The sequence below is a fragment of the Megalops cyprinoides genome, chromosome 9 (genome assembly GCF_013368585.1).
Source record: "Megalops cyprinoides isolate fMegCyp1 chromosome 9, fMegCyp1.pri, whole genome shotgun sequence".
In the NCBI taxonomy this organism is placed as follows: Eukaryota; Metazoa; Chordata; class Actinopteri; order Elopiformes; family Megalopidae; genus Megalops; species Megalops cyprinoides.
This window is the reverse complement of record NC_050591.1, coordinates 21,698,109-21,718,926: the sequence shown is the minus strand read 5'-3', so window position 1 is coordinate 21,718,926 and position 20,818 is coordinate 21,698,109.

The following is a 20,818-nucleotide window of genomic DNA, read 5'->3' as shown; positions in this document are numbered from 1 at the left end:
TATAGTATTTCTCAGATTAACAAAAATCTTTTCCGTTGAAAATGGCTAATGGGCCTTTACAGTAAATATGAACAAATCTGTCATAAACAAATTGTAGTGAACTGGGTTACACAAACTCCAGCCACCGACAACCTCAGGCCTTGGTTTTCACTAGCTTGTGGCACCCATGGGATACAAGCTTAATTACTATTGCTCTTGTTTTGATAATGATAATGACCAGAACTTTTTTACAAAGGTTTTACAAAATATGAGCTCCACATTTGTTTGAAAAATGTATAAAAAAACTGTGAGTCACTGTGTAAATCTGAGAGTGTGGGGTGCATGCAAGCTGTGCCCGTGTGTGCGTGTGTATGAGTGGGTGTATCACGTATGATTACACAGTATGTCATTACACTGGTGGATTAGGTTCTTTCAGTGGACATTTGGTTTTTATTACTTTCAAATGACGTCTGTGAGTTAACCACCTGTTATGGTTCTGTTATGGTTCATTTTAGGTTTTCGCAATCTCCAGTATTTTTGTTGATTTGTAGTCAATGTAGCCACTGCGAAGTTAATAAAGCCAAAAAGTTTAAATCAAGGATGTCGTTGCAATTTTGTTGTGCTTGTACAATGACAATAAAGTTCTTGAATCTCTTGATGTCAGACCCAGTTCTTGGTTTTATTAGTGTTTATTCATCTAATTTCTGCTGTCATTTTTTTAGTTAGACAATAAATTAGACAATTTATTAGATGGATAATAAATTACCTTGTTTAGTATTTTACCATGTTCCCTTAAGGACTGTGTTGAACTGCATCTATGTAAATAGATTCAGAGTATATAAAACTGCACCAATTAACCCCAAAAGACACAGAAGCTCTCATGGCATTTAACACTCAAGCGTATGTTTTTTTCTGGCCTGTTGCACTGGTATAGTGGCCAATCGAGGAGATGGCTGCCCCAGAAAGGGGGGCTTAAAGACAGCGGAAGCTCCTTCAAACAAAAATACCCTGTGGCAGACAGACTTTTAAAAATAAGCCAGTCTGGAGTCTTGCCCAATGTCTCGGAAGATGATCCAGTTTCCATCTGCACCAGAGAACAGAGAACATTTGAGGAGAGAGCCCCGTGTGGGCCCCTCTGTCACAGGAAGTGCGGGAGCTGCTCTAAGGGAATTGCGCCTAAGAGAAATATGTCTTTCCCTTGGGCTGAGCTGTGAGCGCTCCTGCAGCCTTTCATGCGGTCACTTCCCATTTAAGTAATCTGTCAAGTAAAAGCACATGCATACACACAAAGGTGCCCACACACACATACGCTTGTAAACCTAAAACAGAGAAAAACATTGCATCATTTTCAATATGAAGTCACTCTAAAGCTTAATCAGCTTCAGCATCTGATAACTGTTGGAGTGATGTAGATACTTACAGGTGCAACATGAAGTCCCCAGAGCCCATAAGAAGTTAAATAGGTGACTGGACATCCTTATCAAAGGTTTCCCTGTCTCTGAGCTGAGCATTTCTCCTTTATGGAAATGTCATTTGGAGTGGGCAGGTCTGACTTTTTTTTTTTGCAAACTCATCACCCCCACGTCATTGCATTGTCTCTAGCGTCTGTCTATGTCTGTGGGTCCATATCTGACTCGTTGGTCCCGCTCCATCCATCGCCTCTCTCTTTATTTCTACACAGCCAGCTTAATCACCCTCTGTAGCCAGTGGTTACGGTTTGGTGTGGGAGACTTGGGGGTGATTGACTGTGGCCTGGTTCGGTGAGTGGAAATGACTCACTGACTGTCCATTTGCTCTGTTGAGAGGAAATGCGAGGGGTGGGGAGTAATGCATTTTTAATGGTGTCATGTTGCTGTTTTCACTTGCTGTACTCTGGTGCTTGGTGGTCATTCTCAAGCTCCCCCTGTGGCAGCAGTCTCTCCTGAGAACCATTTACTCAATAGTCATCCATTCCCTGAGCCTTGCTCATTACGGCTGCATTCTTGCAGATGGGTGCTGGTCAGAGTGATCAATCTCAGGTGAAAACGGAGAAAAAAAACTTTTGAGTCAGTTGAAGCAAAACATGCAGACAAAGGGCTTGTAAAAGCCTGGCATGATGAATCATGGGCATGGCATTTATTAAGAACGGGATACAGAATGAGTAGATGCCTCTTTATGACTGGTGCAGGAAGAGTTGAGGCTATCTTTGGCCGCAGGGCTGAGAAAAGGATCATACCTAAACATGGGGATGAGGTTATTGACCCTGTACCGTGCTCAAAAAGCACAGTGCTGTGTGGTCTTGGCAATGATGGGAGATAATATTGTAAATGTGGACCAACATTGCAAGGCAATGAGAAATTTTTGTTTATAGTTTTGTTTGGTTTATATTATAGTTTATAGAAAAATTTCAACCAGAACAATCTACAATGTGAGTAGAAATGAATTTGCCATGGAACTGTGAATTTGGGTTTGGTTAGGATTTGAGGGGGGTGGGAGTTGGGCACTGTAAGATCTATGATGATACTTCTGCCCCTGGAGATCTTTACATCTATGAGTGACAAAGAACCAGGCAAGCACACACACACACAGACACACAGACACACTAATAAGCAGGCACTTTAGTGGTGACCTGCTGAATTCTCCAGAGAACAGAACCATATAGGTTTTACAATCATCCTGCTCTGACACTTTACCCAGAAGTGCCTGTAAAAATCATTAACCATGTAATGTATTGAGGTCATGTTTACATGAAGTGTTGCTCTATTCAATGGTAATAGCTTGTGTAATCACCAAGCCACATGGCCCTTTGTCCTGAGACTATGGCTTGTACTTGCATGGTAAATATAAAGAAAAAAAAACATGCTTTGCAGCCCATCTGCTGCTGTTATATTCCAGCCTCAGCAAAAGATTTTTTTTTTGTTTAAATCCAAAGTGAACCAGCAAAAGTGGCTTCCTCATTGCTATCATCTTTTTTTTGGTTTTGCCTTGCAAAAGAGGAAAGAGTGGGAGCTGTCATTGGTGACAGAGAGCTCATGTCAGGTGTTTATACAGCTATCCTTCCTAGAAAAGACACAGGTGTGTTTCTGGCCAGTGCAAAGTGAAGTGAGACGGGGCTTGGTCTGGTCTGTAGGGTTTGATTCTGCATAGCTCCATTTATGTTCCTTCCTTAATAATTGATCCTGTGTAGGTGCATTTATTTGGATGCGGTACCATCACATGAATGTTCTAGGGCAGGAGGATTTATTGTTGCAGTTCTCAGTCCTCACGGTGTTCAACCAGAAATCAACCTGACAGAAACATCTGGCCGTACATTAATTCAAGTCTGTTTAAAAATGAACATCTTTGAGCAGGCTCTGTCAGAGAAGAACAGGTTGTCAGGTCAGGAACCTTAAAGTTTCAGTTGTTGTTGTGCTGCAATGCAGACATAGAAGCTTTGGGCTAATTGTGCTAATATAACAAACATGAAAGATGTTGGTACCTCTGTGAGTGAGATCTGGACCCCTTTTCTCATTGCACAGTTAAATTCTAACGGCCAACATTGTTACCAGTCGAGCTAAAGGAAATTTGCCCCTGCTCCGTCAGCTAGCTAATCAAGTCTCAGGAACCAATGTTACCACTGAAACCTCTCTGTTACCCTGTTGGTTTTAAGCAGGACTTACTAATAGCTACTAATTTCAGCTCTGCTGCACTAACCACTAATATGAATATTTTGAGTGGCAGAGCTATTTTTACAAATGCGTATACTTACTGAAATAAGCAGAATATATGATTTGCATATCTGAGTAACTTGATATTTTTGACTGCTAGATATGTCTTTGTTAGGATTTAAAATGGAACAGAGCTGATGGATATGTCTGTGCTACAAATGAGAAGGAAACAGACCACTTGAGCGCCGTTTCTCCGTGAGTCTACGACACAGGATGTTATCCCGCCATTCACCGAAACTGGCTGTTTGCCATGGCTTGGCGAGCGATTTGGAAAATGCAAACACTGGACTGTGTGCTGTGCTTATCTTGTCCTATCAGTTCTCCCATTTGTGTGTGTTTGGTCTGTGTATTCTGGGAAGAGAGCGAGAAATTTACATTTACATTTGGGAAGATGCTCTTACTGAGAGCCACTTACAAAGCAGGCGACAGATCTTGGGTCACATCAGGAGCGCTGAGGTCAATTTCCAGGCTGAATTGAAGTTTAGCGGAAAGAGCAGTTTTTGTAGCATGATCAGACAGTGGAAATTGAAGAGGGATGGGCCTGAGTGAACAGGAGGGAGATTACACAGAACCTCATTGGCTGATGGTGAGGTTTGGTAGTGGAAACTCTATAGGATAAGGGAATTCTGTAGGATAAGGACATATGGAGTATAAGAATAGGTTTGCTGAAAGATTACCTCAATGGAAGCTGACGATGCAGACAAAACCGATGCAGAGACTTTGTGGTACATGGCAGGTTATAGAAAACAGGCCTGTAATCTCCTTCTTCCTCCAGTGTGCCTTTTCAGGAATGTCATTACCCTGAGCTGCTAACTGCAGTAAATACTGCACAAATTAAACTGAGGGATTGGCACAGAGCCCCAGGGGAAGACCACCGGCAGCGCTCAGGCTAAGGATATCTAGTTTTAATGTTGCTCTATACGGCCTCCTTTCATGAATTATGAGTCTTTTACTGTGAAAGTGACTTCACAGTCCTCACTGACTTTAAAGTCTCCTATGCTGTGGGGACCAGGGTCTTCTGACATACAGGGTTGTGTGGACAGTGAGCTGGGAGCTGGAGAAAGTGGCCCGTTGATTTTGTGACCATGTGGTCCCGTCATAACCTGATTTTAATGGGCTCTGGGAATTCTTGTCTAAAAAAGAAAAAAAAAGTGTAAATCTAAAATGCAGTGATGCAGTAAAATGAAACACAGGCTGTACTGTGGCTGTACACAACTGGGGCAGAACAGCATTGCTTTTCAAAGAGTTCAGGGCTTCACAGATGGCAGTGGTTAATGCAGCAGTGTGAAGCAGTGGTCAGGAGAGTAGGGCAGACCAGTGGTCACAGCAGCAGTATGGAGCAGTGATCAGGGCAGCAGTATGGAGCAGCGATCAGGGCAGCAGTGTGGTGCAGTGATCACAGCAGCAGTGTGGAGCAGTGATCAGGGCAGCAGTATGGAGCAGTGATCAGGGCAGCAGTATGGAGCAGTGATCAGGGCAGCAGTGTGGTGCAGTGATCACAGCAGCAGTGTGGAGCAGTGATCAGGGCAGCAGTATGGAGCAGTGATCAGGGCAGCAGTATGGAGCAGTGATCAGGGCAGCAGTGTGGTGCAGTGATCACAGCAGCAGTGTGGAGCAGTGATCAGGGCAGCAGTATGGAGCAGTGATCAGGGCAGCAGTATGGAGCAGTGATCAGGGCAGCAGTGTGGTGCAGTGATCACAGCAGCATGTGGAGCAGTGATCAGGGCAGCAGTGTGGTGCAGTGATCAGAGCATCAGTGTGGAACAGTGGCCTGGGGGGCATTGTAGAGAAGTGGCAATGGCAGCAATGTGGTGCAGTGATCACAGCAGCATGTGGGGCATTAGTCAAGGGAGCAATCTGGAGCACTGTCAAGGGGGCATTGTGGAGCAGTAATCAGGGCAGTAGCGTGGAGCAGTGGTCAGCATGACAATGTGGAACAGCAGTGTTGAGCAGGGGGAATAGTGGTAGTGTAGAACAATGAGGCAGCTGTATTAGGTAATGATAAGAGGTGTTGGCTTCATGGCCATTCGTAAGGGTCACCAGTGTATTCATTGGTAAATTGGTTGTCATTGTGTCCTCACTGTCTCATCATCAGAACAGCAGGGCCCTGTGGGGCATTTTATTGGTTGGTATTCTTCTTTGAAGGTTCTTTTGTATGAGCAAAAACTTGTTCAATTTTAAATACAGAAAACAATGGTTAGCATAATTGAAACCATAGTAGTGGTGCATCATGTTATAATGATCTGTAACACATGTTCAAACATTGTTTAAAAAATATTATTGCTTACTCTGGATATTGTCCCCTTTTTATTGTCAATTCAAAATTTAAACCAATTATAAAAATGCTTTTTAATCATAATTGAGTCAATTTTTTCTTTCATATAAAATGAAACAATCTGAGTACATGTTCTGTTAAGAAATGCCTTGAGTAAAGATGCATGACGGCCATTCAACAAATACATTTTAATATTATGATGCTTAACACAAATCTCGTTACGTCCTTTAAATTCAGATCATTGCTGACTGGAGGGGCATTGTGTCACTAGGGTTAACTGCAAGAATTCATTGCACATGATTACACACCTGCAATGTGTCACAATATTTATCCTGGCACGATTGGTAGTGATGTGACTTCTTACACACTGTTGGAAATGCCTGAGTGCAATCAACTTGGTGAAAGTCAGCATGTGATGTGACAGGATGCAGTCTCATTGATCTGCTGGTTACCCTCTGCAACCTGCCAGATTGTAAATGCTTCATGCCAAAAGGAGGGGTCTCTTGTTTGCCTTTGTCCTTTGTGAGTCACAGTGATTGGCACATCAGCTTCTTAAATTTTGTTCTAACAATAGAACTGTCTGTCTGCAACTTCCAGACCTGCTTCCTTAGACTTTCATTTCCCGTGCAGCTGTCATGGCAACAAAGGTCACTGTCTGAGAGGTTCTCTGGTGACCACTTATTAAGTATCATACAGTTTCAAGGTTTCTTTTCTTCTTTATATTCTGGACAGAAAGATCTTGGCAGCTTCAAGTGCAAAATGTAAAGACTACTCAACTGTGACTTTAACTGCAAATTCAAAGTGGGTTTGTATCAGGCCAAAGCTGAGCCAGTGGAATTATTAATAGTGGTCAGAGAACTTTCTACGCTTCAGTGGTCTCAAATAAAGTCAGACGTCTGTACGATCAAATTCTTCTCAGGTGCGGTAGACCTTCTGAAGCCTGTGCTTGACAGCTGTGTGTAATAGATACATGCAGGTTTTGTGAAAACTGCGGAAGAAGGTGGGGTGGTTCTGGTGTTTTCAAGCTCAATGAACTAACTGAAGCAAATAAAGACAACTAAAATAACTGGCTTTAGTCTTATACAAACACGTTCTCTGTTATTGACGTTGAAACATGGAAATTTTGTTCTTTCTGATCCAACAGAACCTTTTTCTTAAACAGAACATAGAGTGTGATATAGACAAGTTATTTTAAAGGACTTCATCTAAATGAAAAAAAAACAAACTAGAAGAAGACAAATACAGTTAAGATACAGAGTTTGCACCAAGACATGTTCACATATATCCAAGACTTGGAGTAGGAGTCTGCTGCATTTATTGCTTATACTTTCTTGTGAGATTGCAGTGACAGTCTCTGAACTGGATACAGTGCATGACATTCATAATAACTACAAAAAACTCTAGTAGGGATGCTACATTGCCAGCTTTTGGTAATGCGGAGATGATTTAAGTAGCACTCAGGAAACACTATGTTGTATTGCCAGGCAAGGTAGAGCAATCTCACAGTAATGGATTCAATTGATTCAAAAAGTAAACATTGTCAAGAAGGTTGAACCCACCAAGAGCATCTTTGCCCTTCGCAGTCTTTTAACAATGTGGTAATTCCTCTGCTCCATGGAGGAGCAGAGTAGGATTTTATTAACTCCAGAAGACACTGTCAGCTTTTCACCTTCTCAGGAACTACCTGCTGTATGAAGGCATCATTTTCATTAAATTGAGTGCTCCTGTTTAAATTAAATTTAGTAACATTTTTCAATATGTGCAATGGGGAGAACAGAATATTTCTGTGAGGGGCTTGTGTAATATGTAATGCAAACTTTTTTTTATCCTTTATCTACTTTTATTGTATGTTTCTATTAATAAATTCTTCTTCTTCTTCATATTGTTATCATTATTATTACTATTATTATTACATTTAAGGATGACTACTAGCCCTCATTAATGACTAGCCTCAGACCACTTGGCTTGCTATTGAAAAAGTGACTGGCTTAAATTCAATATGGCGATAATTGCTCAAAGGTGTGGTGTCCATGTGATAATCTAATCAACACCCATGTCAGTTCTGCAGCTCTATTCTGTGAGTGTGTATGACTGCACACTTGTGTGTGTTTTTATTGATCCCAGTCCAAAATCAGCACTATCCTGGATATCTTCCCCGTTACTCACATGTCACCGATGTTGGAGTAGCTTTCAGTGAGGGGAGATTTGAACCATGATGCTGAGTCAGGTTGGTTTTAGTGGTCTGCTTTCCAGTACTACTGATCCATTATCCACTGAACCAGCAGAGTGATGGGAAGGCAGGAAGCAGGACTCAAAATGGTTTTGTACGCCTGTCTGAGTCTGTCTTTCCATGCATCGCCCCTTCGTCAGACATTTTCTCAGCGTGCTTTTCATCTGCCTGCTGAACTGAGAACACAGAGGTGACTAGTCTATGTTTTGTTCATCTGGTTCTCATGAATGTCACTCTGATATACTATATGTGTCAGGTGCTGAGGATGAGATAGACAGCTGCCCTTATGAGTGGTCCGAGCCAAAACCCTTTAGATAGAACTATCTTCAGATCTGACTTGCGCTTCCTTTTGCTTTGATATGCACATTTTCAGAGGTCAGCCCAGCGGTGTTATGAATGGCGCGTAGAATACTCGAGAACAAACGCGTGAAATGCGATCCTGGGGTCCTGCTGGAGGGAGCGCAAGCATTCAGCAGAAAGGGGAAGAAAGGAAATCAACAAGGCTTTCCAGCTTAAATCCCCGCTGCCCCCCAACCGCACGTCCCCCTCCCTTCATCCGCACCCCACAGCCACCCCCCCCTCACGCAGCTACCGTCCTGCCGTCTCTGCCAAAACAAACATGGGGCCCACTGAGGCAATAATGAAGCTGGAAATGAAAGAAACGTCTCATTCTCCCAGCCTCCTTGCCTCCTCGCCAGTTAAAATACCTCTTTATGTAACGTCTGGCTCCCCGCCCCCTGCCTGAAGATGGGGATGAAATGGTTTGACGACCTGTCCATTTTTATTTGTTTGTGTCCTCACTGGGTCATGAAATGGGGACCAATTCGAAGTGTCTTTCAAGGATGAGGATTGTAAATCACCACAAAGGTCTCTGTGAAGTGTTTCACGTCAGAGAGAGGAAAGGAGACCGATGCAGCATGGACGTAAAGTTCAGAAGAAGATGATTGTAATTTTGAGCAGTTAACAGAAGTTTAAGACTATCTGCCTACCTACAGAGTGCTAACTTCATGACAACACAGATGACTGGGGGATGTTTTAAAATGGGGTGGGCATAAGGTGGTTTGTATGTGAGTAGTGTGTCCGTGTACGTATATTGTTTGTGTGTTGATATATATGCCTGTATGTGTGCATTGTATGTATGCAGTTACAATGACAAACAGCAGCATTCGGTAGGCCCATTACTCCACTGCTCCAGTCAGACTGGCTCCTGAACATGCTTTACTCTTTGCCCACACTGCAGACAGATCCGACTCGGCTGCACAACAGACAGACTGCTATTTGTTTCACACACACCGCACGTGTCCATGGAAACGGTTTTATATTTCGATAGGGAAAAGGGGTTATTATTCATTTGTTGGTCCTTTGTTGAGGCCTTCATCCAAAAGTGACCAGCAAAAATCTGGAAGGTGTTTACACAGCTTGGGTTTTTACAGCACTAACCCAGGTAAAAGTACCTTGCTCCACGGCTCAGTGGCTGTGATCCATTTGGGATCAGAGCGTACAAATCTGCTGGTCACATGCCCAGAGGTTGGATCTGCTCTGCATCACAATGCCCCCCATCCCCAAGGGAGGGGCCTGTTACGGTTTGCTTATTGAAATATGTCTGCTTATGTAATGTTGTTATGAGCCCTTGTCAGTGCTTTGCCTGAAGACGTCTCTCTGATGTGGAACAAAGCCGTGTTTCCACAGCTGCCGCCGGCGCCTGTTTCTGTAATCAGGATGATTCATCTGTGCTGATTCATCGATTCCTGAATCAATAAATCTTCTGAAATCCTCTCCGGTGCATGCAGAATTCTCCTGGAGTCGCAATACATATCAGTTTAGAGTCAAGGCAGGAATATTTAAATCCTGCAGGAAGCAGCACAGGTACAAGAATGTTGGCATCCTCCCCCCTCACCCCTGACCCCTGCCCCTTGACCTCTGACTCCTGACCTGATGTTTTTGTTTCCTGGGGAGGGGGAGATGGAGGAGGGTGGGGGGCGGGATTGGATGGAACAGCAGCACATGCTGAATAGGGCATCAGAAATAACCATTCCTTGTCCTTATTCTGCTGCTACTATGTGCAATGATTTACATCTCACAGTGCAGAGATGCTGTATATCCTCAGTCATAACGCACTGTAAAGCATCATAATGGAGTAATGGTTCTGAAGCACAGGATCCACAGTATCCCTGCACAGTGAGATTCAAATCTCATCACCTTCCTTCTCTTTTGCGCTCTGCTGTCTCCCATATGCCACCTCTGCCTTTACATCTCTGTACTTGGTAGGACATCTCTGTACTTGGTCCTATCATCTGCCTCTAATTGTATTCCTCTGATATTCTCTTTGTTTGTGTTTTTCTTTGCGTCTCCCTCTCCCTCCTTTATTCCATATTTCTGTCTCCTCATCTCACTCACTGTGCTGTTTTCTCTAACTCAGTCTGTCCCTCTGTGTTGTCATGCCACTGTTTCTGTCTGACTCTTTAGGCCTTTCTGTCTCATTTCCTCGTCTTAAGCTGAATGCTGCATGTTGTCCTTCACAGCAGTAATGTTCGCAATTTAAATATTCAACTGAGTGACAGGTACAGCTTAATGTTTAGTTTTTTGCCATTGAAGCGAAATACAGATAATGTAGTGATAAATGTGAAATCAGAGACTGGAGCTTGGGTCAGTGTCCGGTGCAGTTTCCCAGGGTTCTTCGCTTCCAGGCCTGCCTGTGGCTTTGTCATGCAGTGGTAACAAACATTCACAGCCCAGTGTGATCCTCACTGCGGTCAGGGACTGGCAACACTCAGTTTGTAACTTTTTATGTGGTTCAGATTTACACCTTGCCCTATACTATTCATTCCCCCAGCATACCTACCATGCGTGCTACTGTTACTCTCTCCCCTCTAACACACAGGCATGCAGGCATGCTTGCTTGCACAATCACCCCTAATGCTAGTCATAATTCTCTTGTGGACTATTTGAGACATTTAGCTGAGGACATTTGTGGACATTTGCCATTTAAGAGCTGATTATTAATTAGACATCATTGCACATTATTGCATGACTTTTACATGAGCGTTCAGCACTCCTTTTCTAAGCCACACCAATTTTACTCTGAATGCAGGAATTAACTTTAGCTCCCTGGTACCAGATGTTTGTGAGTGTGTGTGTGCCTCTGTGCCTAAAGTGATGTGCCCAGGAAAACAGTGGCCTTTGATAGAAAGCTGCACAGTTTAAGGCATTCAGAGTATTTGACACAAACCCTCTGTGTACTCAGACAGGACCTGTGCACTGTGTAAATCTCAGTGGGTGCTAGATCTGAGCCCGCTGAGCTGGGCTGGAGAAGTAAGGCACCCCTCTCCCCTTTTTAAATCACAGGCAAGCATGGGGGGATCTCACATTACCAAAGTGCATGTGCTTTTTTCTTATTCAGACCTGAATCTGTCTCACACATGTCCACCCGTCTCACTCTAAGCAATAGACACCATGTACAACAAAACCAAGTCCATATGTTGTTTAAAAAAACCCCACTTTGTTCTTCTGTTTAAATTAGAGGGGACCTGCTTTAGCTAACATTTATTATACAAGGACGACATTGAGTGCAGACGCTGATAATATTTTTGGCCTCGTTTAACAGGCACCTGGGGTGTTCTAATACCCATGTAAAATGTTTGTACATATAAATCAGTTCTGTAATGGGGTGTTCATTTGGTGTATGCTTGGTGTTTCTAACTGAGCGAACAATCATTTGCTCTTAGCTTTTTATGAAAACATATTTCATGCACTAATTAGATTTGCCGATACATGACATTTGTGTGGAAGGTACTTTTGATTTTTTTTAGGAACCATCCCTGGAGGCCCTTTTACCCTTCATAAATTACTTGTGGCTTACCTGTACTGCCCAGCAGCAGAATGAAGGTAAAAAAGGTGAGCTGCCCTGCAGAATACATTCTGATGAACAGCATATAAGGATAAATTGGTGACTCTTTTTTAAGATTTGTAACAGTTAAGTCCTCCATACTACAACAGCTAGAGAGATAAGAATTTGCAACATAATAAAGATGCAACACTTAAACTCAGTTACAACACTAGGCCGACTATCATAAATTTGAGTCGACAACAAGCTTACATTATTTCATTCATACATGACAAAGCTATGGTCTGGAAAAACAATTAAACCTTGTTCACACTGAGACTAAGCACATTTACGAGGCCCAGTTTATGTGCTTGGCATGGTCAAGTTCACTGACAGTACGGTTATGAAGCCACAGGTAGCCACAAGCGTACCAGACAGTCTGCTGTTGAGCATTAGCAGGGCTGCATTCCAGTCCACGCCCCTGCACCCTTCCTTGATAACGTTGGGGGCCACATTGAGTCTGTCCCCGTCCCATAGGAGGTAACGGGAGGGGGTTTGTTACTCCATTGACTGGATTAGCTTGTTAGCTAGAAGAATGTAAAGCACACAGAAAACTAAGCCTAACACAGCATAAAAGCAAACTAAGTGGTGAATTACTTAGCTGCCAACCATATACAGCATGAGCTATATGGTTAAAACAACTTGCCAGCTAGCTATAATATGACAGGTAGGTAGCTAATTGGATGTTTACTCAGCTGTATGAAGATATGATAATGTGGTATCTGCTGGCTATAATAAATAGCTACCTAAATTATAAGTGGCTACTTACTGTAGTCTAACTAGCCAGCTTGTTACACCTGTGGATAATAATTAGTTGCACCTGTGGATAACAACAGCTAATTGGAACTTTGCTTGCTAGAAAACATATCAACAGTACAGTAAACTAGTTTAACAGAAAGTAAACATAAAGCTCAGGGAAGCTATGGGCAAACAGAAAACTGGCAAGCCACATGAGAGGAGAAGAAAAGAATGATTCTCTCTTGCTCACTCCTGTAATACAGCACCCAGGTACACGCCTGCATCTGGTCAGCACCTTATTAGGGGAAAAACCGCTTCCCAAACATACACGAGCATTTCAAGAGCAATATCTTGGATATTGGATATAATGGATTTGATTCTTAATTTTTAAGTCACTCTTATTAACACCAAACATGCCATGTATCCAAAAGTAATTAGACAATGACGGCTATACTCATGTTATTAGATGTGTGCATGTGTATTAAATACGTATTACTTGAAGACATAGTAAAACGCTTACTGTATGAGCCCCAAGTGACACATGGTGTGCAAGCAGAAAAAAAGGAACCCAGCATTCCCACTGGTGCCATCTCCTGGAATATGGAGAAAGATACACTCTTCTCTCCAAAATAATGTGGACAAAATATTTGGTTGGAGGGTGGAACTCTGGTTATTAGCATAGGAGCCTCAAGCCACAGACTACTGTGCAGACAATTGTTGTAATTGTCATCTACAACTTCAGACCACACTATGATCCAGTACATTTAGGGGCTAGGGTGAGGGGGGATGATAAGCATATTGATCTGCTTGACCTGGTCTGAACAGTGTTGACAGATACATTTAATGTTTGAGTTATATATGCTGACATGTAACCAGACCCTTCTCAGACACAACAGGAAGTGGGAACATGGATGTAAGGGTTGCAGTCTGTATCACGCTGAAGAAAACTGGTGATACCCAGGGAAAGTGCCATGACCTGTGCCACAAGGTGTGTGCCAAAGAAGATTAGTGTTTGTGTATGTATGTGAGGGAGAGAGGGAGACACACCACAAGTTTACATTACAATCTTAAAGATGGATGGTACGTGTATGTGTGTGCATGTGTGTGTGAATGAGTGCATGTGCATGTGCATATGTGGAATTCACTTTGGAATGAACGTAAGACATGCATGAATTGGGGCACGTACTACCTCTTGGCAGGAAACATGGAGTGTGTGTTTCATAGGGTGCTATTTGTGTAAAAGTGTTACCTGATCTCATGGTCCCTGCACACAAATCTCAACCCTTTGTGTTCAGATTGTAAAACAACTTCAGTTTTTTTTTTAAATTTTATTTGTGTCAAGCAATTTAAAAATGTATCAATAAATACACTGCTTATGGGATACTTTTACTGTGCACATGGAAAACATGTGCTAAGGATTTCATAAAGGCAACATTTTATCAGTTTTTGATCAATGTAACCTTTGTCCTCACATAAACCAATAAAAACATGATTACTTTGGCTGCCGCTACTCTGCGATCTGTCAATGTTTACAGTGGAACATTCCGAAATGTGTAAAATGATTATTCTTACAGTTGAATAGCTGTCTGGGTTTAAGCCACATGTCATTAAACATGTCATGTCATCTTGAAAAATGTGCAGCCTGCTAGCTACACCATACACCATGGCTATTAAGTATGATTTCTGACCTTTCATAAAATACTCAATGGATCGTGGAATGAAAAGCTGAATATTTTGTGTAAACAAATTGTGAATTCATCTGAAACAGATGTGTCTTTGACAGGTGTTCGTTAACATGATGAGAATAATTTATAAACAAGGACTATTCAAACATGGTAGAATAGGAAGATTTATTTTAAAAAAGTGAAACTCCTTCTGCCAATTACCAGAGACATTTCTAGATTGCACCAATCCAGACATTTTTTAATCAATGTACAGTGTTTGCTTCTGCTCACACTGGGGAAGAAATTTACAAAGCACGGTAAGTCTGAGGTTTCATTAACTTTATTCATTCATTAATTCATTAACTAATATCAATACGCAGATTCCACAGAACTGGTCAGAGGCCAAATCAGCCATTTTCTCATAGTTTGATCATACAATGACCTGGTATTGTAACATGGTAACAGCCTGTTTATCAGTAGTGGTGATCAGGAATTTCCCCCAGCCTCTCTCCAAGGACTAGTCTCAGGCAGTTCATTAAAGCACAATGGAAGAGACTCCTTTTCACATTTTCTACATATATTAACTACATATTTCTGTTACATATGTAGTAAATGTGAAAAGAAGTGAAAGTGAATCTGATCCTATTCTACAAATGTTGACTAAATGCAGGGTCAGGCCCTGCAACTGCTGACTCAGATCCGATTGCTGACTCAGATTCAAGGTCAGGCCCCAGAACGAGTGCCAGTGACTCAGGTTTTAGAATGAGATGAGTCAAATTTAACATTGTGCTCATTAAGACTACCCACATTCTATGATAAGGCTAAAAAGTTTAAAAAGGAGGCATAATAAAATAACAAGGAACACTTATCAGAGGGAAAACTAAAAATGAACATTTTTACCTGGACTTAAAAATCATGATGGTGTCAATCTCTTACACACTGGGGTGAGCTGTAACATGTCATGAACTCCAACATATAGAAGGACATTGGGCCAAAAACCTGGTTACCTCTGCCAAGAAGCATCCAAACCATTCATTTAAATCTACAGAAAATGGTTACCCCAGCATAAATTCATTGTTCTCAACTGGCAATCTCAATCCTTAGACCTCAATCCAATCAAGCACTTGTGGTTTGAACCCAAGAAAGCAGTTGACAAGGAGGATTTATAGAACATCAACTGTAGAATAAATGTTACCTGTGTGTTTTCTGGAATAAAATTCATTGTGAACAATATGAGTTTGCTTTGTGCAATTCTGTTGAGATTAAACTGCATCATTGTTAAGGGTATAGGGTGGCTCAATTGGTAAAATCACTTGTATCAGTGCAGGCTGAGCCCTACAGTCCAGCACACTGCATATTCCCGTTTGGGCTGTATTATTAGCTGACAAGGGCCTGGAGTCTACAGAAGTTAAATATTATGGCTTTGTTCTACTAAGAGTTGGGTGGGTTGTGTCAGCCAGGATCCTCTTGTCATATATCTCATTAGCACCATCTAGTGATTCCAAAATTAAAAAAAATCTAGTATGTATAATTTTCTTCAGTTCCTGTTTAATAAGGGGTTCAAAGGAAAGAGAGAGTATAAATTATGAAAGGTTATGTGCATCCCTTCACTACAATATAAATGTATTTCATTTATGTTGGTATTCCAGATAGTTTCACTCCTGCGCTCCTCTCCCCAGTGGAAACAGTGAGATTTTATTTTATTGAACCACAGAAAGACAAGCCCTCTTCAGTAGGCCTTGTGTCTCTTTGGGAATAGAGGGTATGCTGTTGTGTAATTGGTCTTGGTCTGCTGTGCAAGACTACAGAATTCCATCGCTTTGTTCTTGACTACTCAGCAGATTGAATGGAATTTCAGTGGTAAGCCATAACCACAGTGCTTGAAGTGGCAGCAATTTCCTGTGATTTCAGGAACCTGAGATAGGCAAAGATGAAGTCTGAACTGTGGTTGCACATCATGTTACACCTATCAACTGTGTCCCGCAATCCTCCCTTTCACAAAACGCTAAAGAAACTGGCAGAGTGGTACTTATGCATATAACCTTATAACTAGAAGGTTGTAGTCTCAAAGCCCAGTTGGGAATCTTTTACTCTTCAGCAAAATACTTGCACTAATGCTTTAGAACAGTGTTTCTCAATCCTACTCCTGGAGGCTCACTGTACTGCATATCTTCAATCTATCCTTGCTCTACCTACCTGACTGAACTCATCAGTGGCACTTTTGATTAGCTGAGCATATCTGGTCTAATCAAGCAGCAAGGATAGATAGAAGATATGCAGGACAATGGGCTTCCAGGAGTAGGATTGAGAAACACTGCTTTAGAAGATATCCTATCAGTGTGCTGAGGGAAATGCTTTAAAAATGTATATTCTAAGTTTCCTAAATATAAAACACTTCACGTAATAGCTTCTGCTCACTCTACCCATCAACAAATAATGTACCAGTGAGCTTTGTCATGATACAAAATTAATGAATGTTATGGCTTGCTGAATGGCCAATCCATAATACTCTGTCACACAGGGTACATTTACTATGATCTTGTGCCTCCATTTAGCTAAAAAAAAAGTCTTTCACCTTGCAGGTACAGTAAGAGTTGTGGTGTTGTCAGACATCACATCAAGCAGCATATCTGATTTTGATAACTGCAGAGAGAATTTGATGTGTGTGCATCAGGGAATGCTTGACTGTTGCTGTGATTGTGTGTGTTGGGGGCTTGTGTAGGGGAAGCTCTAACAGATGAGGGAACTTCAATGCAACATAAATATGCTCCACTCTCTTGTAGAAACTCTTACCACAACTGTAATTCCACAGCATGTTCATGAGTTTCTGTGGTGAATGTGGTTATTTGCGCAAGTTGCTCTCTGGCTCCACTATCATTGGGTGAAAATCATTTCTACCTATCACCCTCTCCCCCACAAGGATGATAGATAGGCTCGGCATAGTTTTGCTCTTTGGATTGCACTTTTGGTTTGGATGTTATACAGGAGTGACATGAGACCCTGCATACACAGATTATGCAGGTAGGTGGTTTGGTTCTTTGGAAACAGTTATCCCAGGGAAGGGGGGGGGTCTTTCCAACCATGCCCAAATTCCTTCAGGACAGGGGTGTAGCACTGGGAGCACCATCCCTGAGCCTGCAGGTTCTGCAGAGCAGCAACAAGATGAATCTCTGCCTTGTGTCTGGAAGGCGAAGGTGTGGATTCTCATACTCAGGTGTGAAATTCAGACAGTGTGGAGAACACAGAGAGACACACTGATCCCCCATATATAGCAGAGTGTTGTTAACCCCTTCTGGGTAGAAACAAAGTTAGCCAAAGACAGTCCCACTGCAGTCCAGTTTTTTGTCCAGCATTTTTCTGTTCTGAAGTGCTTGTGAACTTAACAGCCATAGGTGGTGCCAATCTCTGCTAAACATTGGGATAATCAATTACATTTTACTTGGCCATTGCAATTCTTCTGCCTACACTGGTCTCCAAGTTTCCATGTTCAGACTGATTTTGTGTAATGTATAATGTTCAAAGAGTCTGAAAATTATGTGGAGTGGAATTCCTGAAACTAACCAAAAGTATGTCTTGCTCCTCACTGGAATCCCTCTCTTTCCGCTCACTTAAGTCTCCCTCTGCAGGCAGGGTTTCTCACTCACTTCTCATTTGTTTTCCTTTTGTTGCAGTGTGGATCTCTCTAAAACGGTGAGGATAAGCCTGGCATATCCACAAGGAAGTCCAAATCTGTATCCGAGACCTTCCTGTGGAGTTGCAGTTCCATAAATTGTCACAGGAGAACGTGTCGTGGAACAATTAATCAGACTAACAGGCCATCAGCGGTAACTAACCCCTGTCTCCTCACTTGGCTGGACCATAACACAAACAGTAAACACTCAAGGACAAGCTGACGAGGGTTTGTGACAGCCATCCAATTGGGCTTTGGAGGCTGTACGTAACTATGCATGCTGACATGATAACATTATAACAGCACTATGGAGCAGTGGGAGGGAAGAACTCACGACCTGTGGGGTCATGTGTCCCTACTGTACTGTACTTTATATTTTGAGAAAATGTATTCTTCCTTGGTGTTTTTCCTTGCTGTAGAAAAAAAATCAGCTGTGGTAATGGGTTATAGAATATGACTAGTTTAAAATGATGAATGCCACATCTCACCCAGGATACTGAGTACTAAGAAAATAAGTAATGATAATAAACCAATGTGTTTAAGGAGACAGGCCCTCAGATTCCAGCTCTGAATGGAAAGGAAGGGGTCAGCGGATGGGGACCAGGGTTGGGGGGGTTGGGAGGGTCATTAGTGTCCTGTCATTAATCACAATAACAGAGAACCTGGGCTCCTGTTTGGGGCTCCCCTCTGCCTCAGTCAGGGGAGAGAAAATAAACAGCACGGGGCCCACACAGGGACCGGGGGTTCTGCTGTCTGTTTGCTCTGTCTGTGATGTGCGGCCTGCACCTCCCCTGCACTCTCAATCCCTGCTGTGGCCCACTGCCCCAGTGGGGGAGCACAGATGAAAGGCTGTTGACTAATGACAGACCGGGTGTTTGAGGCCTGATGACTCTTCAGACATCAGAGATCAATAACAAATACGACTGATTTTTCAAACTAATGGGGTGTTTGTAATGTAATGTTTCTAATGTATTTTCTTGATATGGATCAGGCTTTGTCCTGGTCCCAGAACATTTACAACACACACCAATCCTGGCAGGTCTGACCCATTTCTGTAAGTATCTCCCTTAATCTGCACATGTGATCTTATCCTACACATGTTTCTGGCTGGACATCTCTCCCTATTCAGAAAACTAAAGTGCTGAAGGTCAGACTGACCTCTTTTTCACTGTTGTTCTTGAAAACCATTCATTCAGTTTTTTTTTTCTTTTCCCTTCAAATGTGAAGAAAGAAGGAAATGGATTACGTTATACCTTGGCAATCTCTCATCAAAAGCCTTCAGAGAGGTACACATGGAAATTCAACATGGAAAGTTGGCATGGCATGGCCAAGCATGTGAGTGAAAGTGTTCCCTCTGAGAAAGGGTCATCATGAAGTCATTTTTACACTGCAGTTATTTAACTTCAGCATTTTCTCTATGGCCCCCTCGGGAAGAGGCACGAATGAGAAAATCGTATGTCTGCTGCTGCTGTAAATATCTGTGATGATACAAACTGTCCAGACCCTCACTTTGGGAATGTTAACCTGAAACAAGAAATAGAAAAAAGCCAGCATGATCCAAAGTCATTCATCTGAATGATTAACCAGCTCTAGCAAAACAATAGCTTGTGAAACATGTGTTTGTTGTAGAAACCTTATTGCTAGTCTAATTTATTGTCTTTTGGTGTCCTCATGCACACATGTAAGCACTTTATGCAATGTCACGAAGAATTTTCCACATTCCACAGTGAAAAGGAGAATTTCCCCAATCTACCTTCCCAGTCCCTGATACTTGCAACTGTTCTAGTCCTGGTTCTTCTTCTGGAAAAATAATCATAAAAAATTTATGTTCATATTTCACTTCCAGTTATTCCAGTAATATCCACCCTAAAACTCCAAAACGGAATGACGTGCTCTCAGAATAAAGGACATTTTACCTAGAGTTAAGGGCACATTTGTCTACTTTGTGCCAGGACATTCATTTGGAAGAGGTAGAAAGTGGACCCCATCTTGTGCAGTGTCCAGGCTGCTGATGCACAGTGGCACTGAATTCTGTCCCAGAGCTGTTGAAATTAGATTCAGATATTCATCAGAGCTGCTTTGTACATAATTTGTACAAATCAGTTGTATTCATAAAAATGCCACAAACGTTCAAATGACTGAGAACATACGGGATGACACAGTGGTCCATTTGAAGCCTGAGCTGTTGGGATAACAAAAGTGCATTTGTATGAGCTGCTGAAACTTGTGAATTCTGGACTGGTACTGCTAATTCATCTGACAACAGGAGCTAGGAAGTTTTTCCTCCATTTTTCACCATCATCATTAAAAGCAGTTCATAATTACTGCAATTTACACTGAAATTGTTTCCAGCCATGGAGTCTTTGTCAGACTCTCCTCAGACATTTGTTTTAAATGACTCCTCTCAAATGACTGTTCAGCCCCATTTTCCTGGCAGCAGAGGTCTAAAGAGAGGGATAAAGCAAGAGTGTAAACATGAACTGAACAAATGTACTGTAGCCACTTTTAACCTGGCCCTTGTTCACACATGCAAGCTGGCCCTTATTCCCAACAGCTCTTCAAGTTCAGTTTAATTGGAATTGCTTTATGATTCTGTAGAACAACTTTTGAACATAACTTGTTGCAGAGTTTTTTTATTCCATGCATTGTCCTTAATTTAGGAATTGGTTTACAGATGGCAGGCACAAAAGAAC